The following is a 14,351-nucleotide window of genomic DNA, read 5'->3' as shown; positions in this document are numbered from 1 at the left end:
TGGTTCTTGGTTGAAGAGCGCTGTTAATAAAAACAGCCCTCCTATTCCCCCTAAAAATCGTAGGAAAAAGAGATTGGAGGGAAATACATCAAGATGTTCATAGTCATTACTGTGGGGTGTCGAGATTATTGTGCTTTTTATCGTGGTGACTTAAACTTGCCTGGACTTGTCTCATCTTGTAAAATGATTATATAGTAGTTTTATAATCAGAAAACATGAAAAAAATGATAACTTGTATAATCCTTCATGGTTAAAATATTTCTCAGTTCTCTTTCCATGATTCCATCCCATTTCTCAATAATAACTCACAACCAAAATCAAACTAAATAAGAGAATTCGTGTTGGTTCATCTCATGACAAACCAAAAGAATTAATATAAGCACAAAGACCCAAGGCCTGAAAAAAAATCAGTCTGCAAACAAATGTAAGAATGAAAAAAGGACTTGATTTTTGGTACAGATGTTGAAGTCAGAACTTTTAGGACCTAGCGAGCAGATGGTATGTCTTTTAAAGTGTTGGTCAAGAAGAACAATCTTTTTTGGGGGTGGGGGCTGCACCCACAGCATGTGAAGGTTCCCAGGCTAGGGATCGAGTCAGAGCTACAACTGCTGGCCTTTGCTACAGCCACATCAACACAGGATCTGAGCTGCATCTGTGACCTACACCACATCTCACGGCAAGGCTGGATCCTTAACCCACTGAGCAAGGCCAGGGGTCGAACCCGCAACCTCATGGTTCCTAGTTGGATTCGTTTCCGTTGCGCCACGACGGGAACTCCATGAAGAACAATCTCAAGATTAGGGAAGGGCTCAGGAGAGTGCCCTCCGTGAGCCAGAGAGCTGAGTGAGCCAGAGAGCAGAGTCGGGGTGCAGGTCCAGAGCAGCTCCCTCTCTCTGCGGGGAAGGCAGACTCTTCATCGGCCCTTCTGGAAGGTCATGTGTGGAGCAGGGAGGCAAGCAGCACTCAGCCCTGCTACAGCCACCCTCGGTGGCCAGCATGGAGAAAGATGTCACAGCGGGTTGGGCATGCCCCCACAATGGGATGGCAGTGTTTGTATCACTTGGTGGTGGGGAGGCGGGGTGAGGACAGTTATCAGAGATTGGAACCCAAGAGGACAGGAAGTGGCAGAGTTGGTGGCTGCTGCTCTTCGGACCTGCCAGCCACTCCCACCTCCTGTCACTTGCAGGGGCTGTGGTCAAGGTTGCAAGAGGAACAGTGGGGGCAGAGGAGGCAATGGGGACTCAGGCATGAGACGTCTAACCACTGGCATTTCACAACTGAGGAAATAGGAAGTGGAGCCTTAGAAGGGAACATGGGGCTGGCAGCTGTACACTCACAACTTTAAAGGGCAATTTGTTTTTGTCAGGAGAGGTTGTCCGGTAAGTGAAGATGCTGAAATGCATTTCCCATGTGGCTTCTTTTATAGAGTGTCGACCAGCTCACTAACTCTGGACATCTGCTGTCTGTTGCCAAGCTCTGCAACCTGAAAATCAGAACCAACCTTTCATCTCACAGTCCTACCGCATAAAGCAAGGGTTAGTCACCAAAACTGATATTTATTATGGGGAGAATTTATAACAGAGAAGAGATGGCAAGTCATCTTTCTAACTCTGGCAGCACTCTCAGACTGCACAGATAGGATGGGAAATTAATAAAGTAGTTGCACGCATCTATCTTCTGCAAAACACATCTAGCTTTTGCCCTTTCCTTCACTTTGATCCAGTTCCACAATAAGCAAGTTTTTCGCTTGCTTCCTCCTCCCTCTCCTTTAACCCTCTTAAAAGAAGCACCTGAGCATGAAGAAAGTCAGCCCCTTTCTCTGCTCAGGGCCTCCCCTGATTAGCAGATGGAAATTCCCAGGTAAAAGCACCTGCCCATTTGGCTGCGGCTCAAGAACTGAGGTCAGGACGCGCTTGCTCACGGAAGGAAAATAACCAGTTGGATCAGTGGGCAAGAGAGGAGAGCAGAAATAGGCCCGAGACAAAGAGAAGGTCAGCTTCAAGTGGGTCAGGAGATCCGAGTGACCGCGTAGGCCCTGGAAGGTTCAGCGGGGAGGCCTGCCCCCAGAGGATTTCAGTCCCCACCCCATCCCGGGGGCGGGGTGACTCAGCATTTCCTATTATTACTATTATTAAGGCCAACCCAGAGGCCCCAGCAAGGCTGACTGCTGTTAAAACTGAGCCATTCTCCTTCTGGCCCTCGGTTCATTCTAGGTCCATAGAGTAAAAAGGCTGTTCCAGAAGGGGTGTGTAATTCATCCTGGTATTTAATGCTCTTTTATTACTGTGTCTTCTACTTAAACCAATAGCCTGATCTGGTCAGGCTTTGGGCTGACATTGGCTGCCTTATCTTATCGCATTGTCCCATAATGGTAAGTAACCTTTATCAGGGATTGCTGGATGCTGACATATTGCGGAAACTTGACAAGAATATCCCTTCGCATTCTCTGAAGCGGGCCACAAGGTGAGTAGTATTATCTCTATCTGCAGATGAGAAAGCTGAAGCTTAGAGATGTTAATTGCTCAAGGACTGAGAGCCGAACTCAGGCCTTTTCACCTATGAGTCTGCGCACTTTACCTGTACCCTCTGCTGCCTGGCAGAGATTAGAGGTGGTTTGTGGAGCTTAAACACAAATCAGAAGGTGATCATAGGCGGGAGAGCATGGAGAAAATAAAAAGCAAACAGTGGGCCAGGAATGGATGAAAGAGACCGATGGAAGGAAGGGAGCCTAAGCTGCTGGTTGAAAGTCAAGGTGGGTAGAACACTGGTTCTTTATATCCGTGTAAGGTCCTACCTGGAGGCCTGTTTACCTTGTTGACATGACTTCAAGATGGACATGTTTCATCATCTCCATTTTCCGTGTATGCACTCCATGGATTTATTACCTAGATCTGTATTCTTCCAGCCACCTGGGGACCAGTGTGTATTCAGTGTCACGGGAGAGGCAGTTGTCACACTGTTGTCCCCTCGCCCACTCACCATGGAAACTTCACTGCCAAAGTAATTGGGTGAGGCAGCAGAGGCTGGGCATTGCTGAAGACGATTATTGAAAGTTATTGTTGAAATGCCCATGTTGTACATCCATGAAGGCAAGGATTCTGTCTTGTTTGCCTCCTACCTCTAAGGGCTTGGAAGGTGATTTTTACATACTGAGTTAAGAATGTAGAAATAGGTCTTACCTTGTCGCTCACAGCATAATTACATGGTGTTGCTTTTACAGTGGCTGTGGGAGCTTCCATGTGCTGCAGGTGCGGCCACCTTAAAAAAAAAAAGAATATATAAATAAATGAATTAGAGATGTGAGCATGAGGCAGTGTCCCCTAAAGCCTTTGCTGATGCTCTGATCTAGCTGATTCATTGCCTTCAGAATGGGGAGGAATGGGTCACAGGTAGTAGGTTGGGTGGAGGTGTGCTTGGGTAGGATTAGGGGTGGGAAACTTTGGGGCATGGGGCTCTAGAGGAGAGGTCCTGGCGAGCTGGTGGCACCTGTCACCTTGCCAACCTACATTCCTCTGCACTTTAATATCAATGTCTCTACACTCTCCTCTCATTCTTCCTTCAGTTTCAGGAGCCAAATCCTGATTTACCAAGGCTTAAATCACTAGCATTTCCAGCGTTTTTTATCTTTCCATGGGTGCCTTCAAAGTAGTACAGGTAGTCCTCCTTCAAGAAAAACAAAACAAAAACAAACCTTGTTTGACTCTGTATTTCTTTATATTTCTCTGCCTCTAATACCCTATTTCTCTGCCTCCATTTACTGTTAAACTTGAATAAATAGCCTGTAGTTTTTATCTTTATTTATCCACTCCCCAAAACTCTTAGTCCCTTGAAATCTGGCTTCTCCTTCTGTTTTTACTGTTTTTTTTTTTTTTCTTTTTGGGGCCGTACCCGTGGCATATGGAAGTTCCTAAGCTAGGGGTCGAATTGGAGCTGCAGCTTCCGGCCACAGCCACGGCCATGGCCACAGCCACAACAGTGTGGGATCCGAGCCTTGTCTGCCATCGATGTCATAGCTCACGGCAACGCTGGATCCTTAACCCACTGAGCGAGGCCAGGGATCGAACTCGCATCCTCAAGGGTTCTAGTTGGGTTTGTTAACTGCTGAACCACAAAGGGAACTCTCTACTTTTCTAAAACATTATCTTTCTCTATCTCTCTCTTTTATGGAAAACAAACAGGAGTTCCCATTGTAGCTCAGTGGGTTAAGAACCTGACTAGTGTCCATGAGGATGCAGGTTTGATCCCTGGCCTTGCTCAGTGGGTTAAGGATCCAGCATTGCTGTGAGCTGTGGTGTAGGTCACAAACTTGGTTCAGATCTGGCATTGCTATGCCTGTGGCTATGGTGTAGGCTGGCAGCTGTAGGTCCAATTCGACCTCTAGCCTGGGAACTTCCATATGCCACATGGTAAAAAGAAAAAAAACACAGGAGTTCCCGTCATGGTGTCTGGGAACCTCCATATGCCACAAGTGCAGCCCTAAAAAGACCAAAAAAAAAAAAAAGAGAGAGAGAAGGAAAGAAAAAAACGCAAACCAAAAAAAAAAAGAGAAAACAAACAAAACAGAACACCACCTCAGAACACTAGCTGTCTCTGGTATTCCTTTGCTATTCTTTTTGGGAATAAAGCTCTCCCGAGCTTTAGCTGGGCATATGGGTGCCCACTAGAGACCACAATTCCTGGGTTTTTTTTGCAGCTGGATGTGGATAATTGGCCACAAGCTGAGGGCAAATTCCTGCTTCCCTGAAAGCCAACTGTCCTGTCCTTCCTGTTTTGTTCCCACTGTTCCTTAGAGAAGCAGCCTTGGAAGTTGTCAGTCAGCTTGGTCACCTTCAGGACAGCAGTGCTGTCCACCAGCCCTGGACAGATCCTCTCTGGATCTTTACTCGAGAGAGAAATAAACTTACACTGTATTTTAATCATTCCATTTCACGGTCTTTTTGTTAAACAACTTAGCATGTACTCTAATAAACTCCTTTTGTTAATTTAAAAAATAATATGCATTCACTGTAGAAACTTAATGATAAGTAGAAAGAATATGACAAAAGTTCCTGTGGATCTGAAACTGAAACACCTCTGACTCGAACCCAGCTTAAACCGAGATTGGAACTTGAACCCACGAGGTTTTTGTTTTCTTTTCTTTTCTTCTCTTTCCTTTTTTTTTTTTTTTTTTTTTTTTAAGGGCTGCACCAGTGTCACATGGACATTCCCAGGCTATAGGTCAAATTGGAGCTGCAGCTGTCAGCCTACGCCACAGCCACAGCAATGCCAGATCCGAGCCACATCTGCCATACACACCACAGCTGGATCCTTAACCCACTGAGTGAGGCTAGGGATTGAATCCACATCCTCATGGATACTGGTCAGGTTCATAACTCCCTGAACCACCCTGAGAAATCCCCCACTTTTTTTTTTTTTTTTTTTAATTAGAATCGTTCACCCAGTGTCTAAACTTATGGAGCCTCAGGTTCTTTGTGTCTCGGAAACAGAAGGAATTCAGCCAGAGACAAAGTGATAGGCAAGAAATAGGGTTCCTAAGATAGGATGCTTGTGAGGGATAAAAGCGGGCAGGTGAGGAGGCTCTGCCCCCAGCTTTAAGTGGGCTACATTTTTAGAATCCAAGGGGAGTGCAGGAGCAGGAAAAGCCACCTTCTTCCCCATTCTTCAGGTACACACCAGGCTTACATCCTTAGCTTCTCTTTCATATCAGATAAGAGAGTACTTGACCCTATGAGGTCAAACTAGGACTGTCAGGGTGCTTATTCAAATGAGCAGAAGGGTGGTAGCATGTGCTAAAATATGCTGAATCCTCTCAGGTTTCTGTATAATCAGGGTCGCCTCTTCGGAATGCTATCCTCCCTTAAATTCCTGTCCTGGGTCTTAAGGATCATTATCTCGCAGCACCTGAATGCAGGCCTCATTTTATCTTTCACTTAACGACCTGAAGTATATCTTGTGCTTTTATTTACGGTCTTATTGTTAAGCAAGGCTGCTTCATTCCCAGATGCACTGAGGGCTTTCTTGAGCCATCATTAACTTGCAGTGCTCTCCCAAAGTTCCCTGGGTTTCCTGCTCTATCTCCTGTCCTCTGCTGGGACTTCCACAGCTACCTCTGTGACTCTCCTACTCTACCCCATCAAATCCTTCTACCTTTCTGATTGATTATTCTCAGTAGCCTATGCCTAATTTTCTTTTCTTTCTCCCACCTACAATCCTGGGCATGGTCTAGAACTAACTTCTCTGCTCTCTTGTCTGTGTGTCTCAGAGAATGGCTTATATAGTGATTGATTTAGTCCTGAGTTTATTTATTCCAAAAAAATCTCATGAGGACATACATCCTGCTAAGGGCTGGGGAGCTACGTTTTGCTAAAAATTAATCAGACATGTCTCCTAACCCCAAGGAGATCACAAGCTGGAGAGGAGAAGGAAAGGCGGACTATAAACAAGTGAACATATTGTCATATTAAGAACATAATGTGCTGAGTATCTTTTTTTTTTTTTTGTCTTTTTAGGGCTGTACTGTTGCAGATGGAAATTTCCAGGCTAGGGGTCCAGCTGGAGCTGCAGCTGCTGGCCTATGCCACAGCCACAGCAATACCAGATCCCAGCAGCATCTGCAACCTACACCACAGCTCATGGCAACGCCGATCCTTAACCCACTGAGCAAGGCTGGGGAGCAAACTTAAACCTGCATCCTCATGGATACTAGTCCAGTTCTTAATCCGCTGAACCCCAACAGGAATTCCGCATGCTGAGTATCTTGATGGAGCCCCGTATGTGGGATTCCAGAGGAGGGAATCTGAGCAGCTTGTTGGTGCAGAGGGTTGGTGTTGATGACGGCCACCAGGGGAAGGTGAGCCTGCTAAAGAAGGGCAGAAAGGAGGAGGAGTGAGGAGAAAGGGAGTTGATTCCAAGCCCTTAGTTCAGGGAGAAACCAAAAGCCTGGGTGTGCAAACCTTCAGGGTATTTGCAAGGGTGTTTAGGCCACGTGGTGATGAATCTGTGAGAGGTTTTGCTGAGGGTTCAGGGGGCCAAAGGGCAAGGTCATGGAAGCGTTGCTTGTCCTGCTAAAGAAGCTCCCTCCTGGCGTTCTCCTGAGAAGCCCTTCCCGAAGGGTACTCCGCTGAAGCGTGAAGTTGTAGATCTACCTTTGTGGTCGGTCGGGGTGGTTGGGTGAAGGATGGATGCCTGGCAGGTAAAGAGTGGCAACAGGGAAATGGTTAGGAGGCCGTTGGCAGTGGAATAGACAAGAGGTGGTGATGGCTCGATGCAAGATGTTGGCAGGAAAAATGAAGGGAGAAATGAATTTGAGAAAGAGTCAGGAAATAAAATGGGCGTGGCTTGGTGACTGAAGAGAAAATAAGAGGAAGGATCAAAGATGACTCCTGGGTTTCTGGTGTGGGTGCTGGGCAGATGGGAGTGACGGGATTAGGGGCTTCAGGTGTCTGCTTACTCAGGAGGTAGCTTGTTGTGAAGGTGAGATGCTTAAACTTCAGGCTTCCTTCCGTGCTTGGGCCCATTCAAAGGCTCTGGGGCTTCCCCTAACAGTTGTGTGTTCTTAAGCCTGTATTCTTTTTCTCGAAGAGGGCCCACACCCTCTTTAAGCTGGTATTAGCTTCAGACACACAGAACCTGAATGCCCCTGTGCCCATCCTCTTTCGGTGCCCTCTGCTCATGGCCCCTAGATGAATCCTCGTAAGAAAGCCACTGACATCGTGTCAATCTTCTCGAAAGCTCTTGTGGTGACATTAGCCCTTTACCAGCTCGGCAGTTTTACCTTGGGGTTGTCTCTCACGTCCTCTCTGAAACCATGTCTAACCCATGTTTATAGTCTCAGAAAAATAACGTGACCTGTCTGCCAAAGAGCAAGGGTGTCATTTATAAATGTTCCAAGTGTTTGCTTCCTGAAGACCTATCTCCCAGTCAAGCTGCTTTAGTCGCAGTTACAGTTGATCCTTGAACGACGTGCGGTTTAACCTGTGCCTAATTTATAGTTGTTCCTTTGTATCCTCACTTCCTCAGCATCTGCAGATGTAACCGATCACCAATCAGGTGATACCGTAGTTTATATTACGGACAAATATCCACGTCTCAGGGGACCCGCACAGTTCAAACCCGTTGTGCAAGGGCCAGCTGTGCTCTGTTGAACTTTGTTTGCTACCAATCGTCTTGCTTTATTTTTAGGCCAATTGTGGCTTTTCTGTGTGAAATATGTATCTAATCTTTGACTCAGCCCTTCAGTGGTCGCTGGTCTCTGGAACGTCTCATACCCACAGAAAGCCTCTGGCATAAATAAGCACACATCACTCCATACTATGGCCCTGGTGTATATCCAACATATGGAGACACTTTAAATTTCTGGTTTTGTTGGGGTTTTTTTAAAAAAATTTTTTAAGGGCCACACTTGCAGCCTGTGGGAGTTCCCAGGCTAGGGGTAGAATCAGAGCTACAGCTGCAGGCCTATACCACACCAACACCGGATCTGAGCCACATCTGCAACCTACACTGCACTTGGGGCAACACCAGATCCTTAACCCACTGAGCAAGGCCAGGGATTGAAACCTCATCCTCTTCCTAATGGATACTAGTCAGATTCTTAATCTGCTGAGCCACCATGGGAACTCCTAAAATTCTGTCTTTTGATAAAGGCAATTTGCACTCTAAAATGTTCATTTTAGGCTGTAAACCTTTGAGCAGGAGTTGTTCAGTAGTTCTGCTCAGACACATGACATACTGTCACCTGCTGTCACAAAGCTGTGCTGGACCATCCTCTCATCTGAAGGAAGTGTCTTTTTCCTTGTTTGCTGCCTGATGAATGACTTCGTAGGCTTTTTCTGCTATCTGTGCAATTCCTACTCTGGTTATGAAAAATCTCACTTTATTTCCTAAGCTTTTCCACCATAATGTCCCTTCTGCTGAGAACAGGTTCTCACTCAGACACACTAAAGTGGGACTTATACTATCGATTATCTTAGCAATCTCAGTAAACAAGACAGTCTAACTATGTTCTTTTTTCTTCAGGGATAAGGAAGGCCTAGCATCTTCCTAATAGGAATATACAATATGGCCTCATTTACAAGAATTGCAGCTTGGTTAGAATTTCCACTGGTAGTCCTTCAGTTTTTCTTGAAAGGTGATAACTTATTATGGAGAAAGGTTGTTATGTAAATAAAATATAGAATGTTACTATTGGGAAACAGTTTTGAGCCATAGAGCACAGTGCTGATATTTCATGCTGGATCTTTCCTGTTCCTTCTTCCCAGCGCCTTTGTGGTGCTTCAGCCTCTCCGTCTCTCTGTTATACATTGGCAGATGCAAATCCAAAGTGTGGCGAGGCTGAGAGCACCTGCAGAGACCCGAGGCCTTCTCTTGGGTAAAGGGATTTGGATCTGCCCACTAAAATTCCACAGAAGGCGTTATGAGCCAAGGAAAGCAAAAATTACAATTCTAAGTGATATAGGACGGATGCAACCTGGGGCAGGAAGAGGATTCTTTTTTGGGAAAGCCCAGTTGTTTTTGGGGAAAATGCTGTTTTCTGTATTGTAATTCTCTTCTCTCGGCCCAAGCCTTCTGATCTCGGTGGTGTTTGAAGGACTCGGGGATAGGTATGTGTGGGTGGTTGTAGTAGAGCAGAAAAAGGGAAGCCTGGCAGCAGCCTGGGGCAGATGGTTATGAGGCAAGAGGGGTGACCTAATCCTAGGGAACAGACAGTAGCCAGTGCAGAGGTGGGAGCATGTAAGCAGCTGACCTCAAGGTTCTCGGAAATACCTGGAGGGGGGACCTGGTAAAAGAGAAACTTCCTTTTGTCACACATGACATGAGCCCTGATCCTTGTTGCCCCTGGAAGGTTAGAGAGGCCTTTGACATCTGTCCTGCCCAGAAGAAACATCGATGAGCCCATGACCTGGAAGGGACCACTTCCCTCCTCCTCTCTTGATACACACACCCACGTACTCTAGCTGCCTTTCATGCCCCTCCTGTCTCTTTCAATGGGGGCTGCCCAAGTGGGAGGAGCAAACTAGAAGGTATTTTACATAAAGGGAGTGAGGAGGATGTCAAAGACCCGTCTCATCTGTTTGCAGCTGGTACCCCAGGAAGTGGCCCTGTACACTCAGGGAGCCTGCTGTCTGAAACCGAGGGTTCTCCCAGCAGCCTGTCTCATGTAGGTCAGCATCATGTTGCTCAGATAATTGGTAACACACAACCCCTTGACTGGGAGTGGTAGGGCCATTTCTCAAAGCTCCTTCAGCTCAATGTTTTACGCAATTAATCCTTGAGATGGATGGAACTTGTTAGGTTCATTTATTATTTCTTTCCTTTCTCCCTCTTCTCTCATTTTTCTTCTCTCCCTTCCACCTTCTCTGCCTTTCGTTATTGCATCTTTGGTCCTAGGAAGTTGTCTGCTCATTATCTTCTGAGCAGTGTTGCTGCTACTTACTCCCAGCATCCTGTGTTCTCTGCAGTGTCCAAAGGCTGCTCCCATCATTAAAGGCTTAGAGAGCAAAAGGGGCCTGAGGAAGCTTAGGCCTAGGCCTCTAGGTTGTTGCTTAGACCTTTTTTGCCTAGAAATGATTTAGGTAAAGACCTGTAACATTGTTTTAACTCTAGCTCCTATTATTTATTTTGCATTAGGAATCTCAGTGTAGGAGTTCCCATCATGGCTCAGTGGTTAACGAACCTGACTAGGAACCATGAGGTTGTGGGTTTGATCCCTGGCCTCTCTCAGTGGGTTAAGGATCTGGTGTTGCCGTGAGCTGTGGTGTATGTTGCAGACGAGGCTCAGATCCAGCGTTGTTATAGCCCTAGAAAAGACAAAAAAAAAAAAAAAGAATCTCAATATAAAGACATGTAAAATTCAAACTGGCAACTCAGCATAAAGGCCTGGGTACTTTTCCCTCTTCTTTGATCACTGGTACCCCAGTAGGTTTATGGGGTCTACTTTCGTATCTTGGAGAAAAAGAGTGACAAGCATTGATTTGGACTGTTTTAAGTGAGGTCACCTAGAAGCCAGGTTACAGATGAGGTTTAGTCATTTGTCTTTAGACTCACAGCTTTTTTTAAAAAAAAAATAAAATTTCTTGGACTATAGTTGATTTAACAAAGTCTTATCAGTTTCAGGCATGCAGCAAAGTAAATCAGTTATAGGTATATCCATTCCTTTTCAGATTCTTTTCCTACACAGATTTTTATAATGGAATAGGTTACCCTGTGCTATACTGTAGGTCCTTGTTACCTATCCATTGTATATATAGAAATGTGCATATGTCAATCCCAACCCCCGATTTCTCTGTCCCCTCCACGTTTCCCCTTTGGTAAACATAAGTTTGGTTTCGAAATCTCTGTAGACTCACAGCTTTGATTTACCCGCCCTCCATGCACCTCTCATACCTGCAGAGTTCCATCTTGTACCAGTGGGAGTGTACTATCCAGGGCAGCAGGAAACTCCCTTGTCCTGACCGCCATTCTCTGTGTTTCTGTACTGTCTGTATTTGCCACTAAAGTCATAGGGGCTACCTCCCTCTGCCCAAGTGAGTGGGAGCAGAAAGGTCACAGTTAGGAAAGTAGTATTTGAAATAGAGAAAAGATGCATTCCTATCTGTTCATTATGCTCTTTTTTTTTTAATATCTTTTTTTACATGGAAATCCTGGTCATCTGAGATCTCAGATTCTGGAACAGCGAGTACTGTCATGTTCTGTCCCTGACAAAGATGTACATGTCCCTGGATATTTGTATCCATTTTGATGTTCTCCCCATCCTAAAGTGCTCACTATTTACTAAACAAATGATGCTTGCTATCTCTATCAGTGTCGTGTTGGAGGTATGAGCACAGTTTAATGGTAGAGGGTATTAGTCATCAGCCAGCCTCACTGCATGTCCTCTTATTACCTCTTCCTGTTGTGATAAAGACATGGGCATGATGCCCATATCATTTTTTTGATCCTATTTTTCATAACCATTTGTTTTGACAATCAAAAAATCAGTTATTGTGGCCTACTATGTATTTCCATTCTTCGTAATTCTTGCAGTAGTACTGTAAGAAATGACCTTGGTTTTTTGGGGTATTTTTTGTCCTTTGTCTTTTAAGGGCCACACCTGTGGCATATGGAGGGTTCCCAGGCTAGGGACCTAATCAGTGCTGTAGCCACTGGCCTACGCCAGAGCCACAGCAACACAGGATCGAGCTGCATCTGCGACCTACACCACAGCTCATGGCTATGCTGGATCCTTAACCCACTGAGCGAGGGCAGGGCCCGAACCTGCAACCTCATGGTTCCCAGTCGGATTTGTTTCTGCTGCGCCACGAAGAGAACTCCCTGATCTTGGTTTTTTAAGTCATTCAGAGGTCCATTCGGCAACTGCTGGGCTCTGTGTTAGATGGTGAGGACACATCAGTCCATGAGATAGACAGAATTTAACCTTCACGGTGCTAAGACACTGAGGCTTAGAGGAGTAACTTGGGGTGAGGGGACACACTGAGGGACCCAGCTAAGATTTGAATCTGATTGATTCCAAAACTCGTGCTGACTCCGTAATGAGAGGTGGTTAGAAAGAAAGTGCTGCTCCTTCACAACCTCACTCATTTTCAAGCCTTCAGACCAATCTCATATGTTAAGTGTCGCTATCTCCATTTGACAAGCGAGGAAATGGGACTTGGAGAGGTTAAATACCTTGCTCATGATCTTATAGCTGGGGGACAGCGGGGCCAAGGTTTGGGTGAAGGGTGACCAGGTTCCAGAGCCCATGCCGCTTCCACTTGCCTGTGCTGCTGCCCCCTGTAGCAGGGAAGACAAAGATCCATAGGCCCGGCTCTGCCGGAGCTTACCCGACAGCAGAGGAGAGAAATAAAATAAACTTAAGTAGGACTTCCCGTCGTGGCGCAGTGGTTAACGAATCCGACTAGGAACCATGAGGTTGTGGGTTCGGTCCCTGCCCTCGCTCAGTGGGTTAACGATCCGGCGTTGCCGTGAGCTGTGGTGTTGCCGTGAGCTGTGGTGTAGGTTGCAGACGTGGCTCGGATCCCGCGTTGCTGTGGCTCTGGTGTAGGCCGGTGGCTACAGCTCCGATTCGACCCCTAGCCAGGGAACCTCCATATGCCGCGGGAGTGGCCCAAAGAAATAGCAAAAAGACAAAAAATAAATAAATAAATAAATAAAATAAAATACACTTAAGTAAGAGACTAATGGAAGACGGCCATAAGGAGGGTATGAACAAAGTGCTTTGGGGTTGAGGAGGGATTATTTTAGTCTAAGGAGCACTTGAAAGCAGAGGACAGGGAAAGAGCTCTCTTCGATTAGATCTACAGGGTATCATCTTCAAGCAGGAAGAAAAATCCATTATTCTAGTGATAAACATAATAAATAGAAGTTAGGATTGTTTCACTTCTCTTTTTTTGTTTAGTAAGTATATGTATTATATAAAATGTATTGAATGGCTGCCTGGGTATAGCAATGTAAGAAACGACAATTTCGGTGGCATTATATTGCTAAAAACCTGTAGATATTCAAGTCAATTAAATACAGTTTTTTGGCAATAAGATTATGTCTTGGTCTATGTTCAAGATATTCTAAGCAGAGAAAGCAGAGACAAGGCATAATATATTTTCATTTTCATTGGGGTCCCAGCAGGGCTGCTGTGTGCCGTTGTACAATTTGTGGGTTACACTAAAGCATCCAGCAAAGGGGTTGAAATCCAGTCTGCATTTCCCCATCAAACAATGCTCCTCATTGCAAGATTGCTTTCCTCCCAAGAGGAAGGCCATCTGGTGCCTTTTTAAATTTTGTAGGAGGTAGAAAAGATTGTTTGTAGGCTAGCAGTGACCCTGGGTCCTACAGCGAGAGCAATGATAACAGCGCTGTAGCAGCCAGGGTTGAAGGTGGTGTTTAATAGGACAGTTTTTCCTGTCTCTACTACAGACTTTAAAATCCTGTAGGAGTTTATTAAATTCTAAATTAAATTTCCGTCAGTAAGTAATAACTAACAACATTGTAAAATCCATTAATGAAAAGTGTGACTGACTCCATGTTATTACATAAAAACAAATAGTAATGTGGTATAAAATGTAATGACTTTAATTCTCAACCCCATAATATTTTTGCACATAATTTTAGGGATTTCACAAAGCATTTGAATCCTATTTTTGGACTTCAGATTAGCTAACCCATGTTATGGTACAGAATGATTCAAAGAGAATTGACAAATAAAAGGTCTTTATATGTTTGTGGCATTTATTTGTAACAAATACAAACATATCAAAATCTAATCCTTTCCGTTTGGCTAGATACATAAAAGGTCATCCACAATTTGGCACATGCATGGTGTTTATTTACAGGTTAATGCCCAAGTTGTCCATTCT

General features: G+C 45.2%; 1 protein-coding gene across 1 annotated transcript in view; it reads left to right on the top strand.

Annotated features, from left to right (window-relative positions):
* Positions 1-2,127: 2,127 nt before the first annotated feature.
* IFRD1 (interferon related developmental regulator 1) overlaps positions 2,128-14,351 on the top strand; it is a 49,754-nt gene continuing 37,530 nt past the window's right edge. Inside the window, exon 1 of the mRNA XM_047763918.1 lies at positions 2,128-2,463. The gene's annotated coding sequence lies outside the window, so the exon portion shown is untranslated. The remainder of the gene's footprint in view (positions 2,464-14,351) is intronic.

This window comes from Phacochoerus africanus, chromosome 16 (genome assembly GCF_016906955.1).
Source record: "Phacochoerus africanus isolate WHEZ1 chromosome 16, ROS_Pafr_v1, whole genome shotgun sequence".
Classification (NCBI taxonomy): Eukaryota; Metazoa; Chordata; class Mammalia; order Artiodactyla; family Suidae; genus Phacochoerus; species Phacochoerus africanus.
This window is presented reverse-complemented; position numbering and strand designations above follow the sequence as displayed.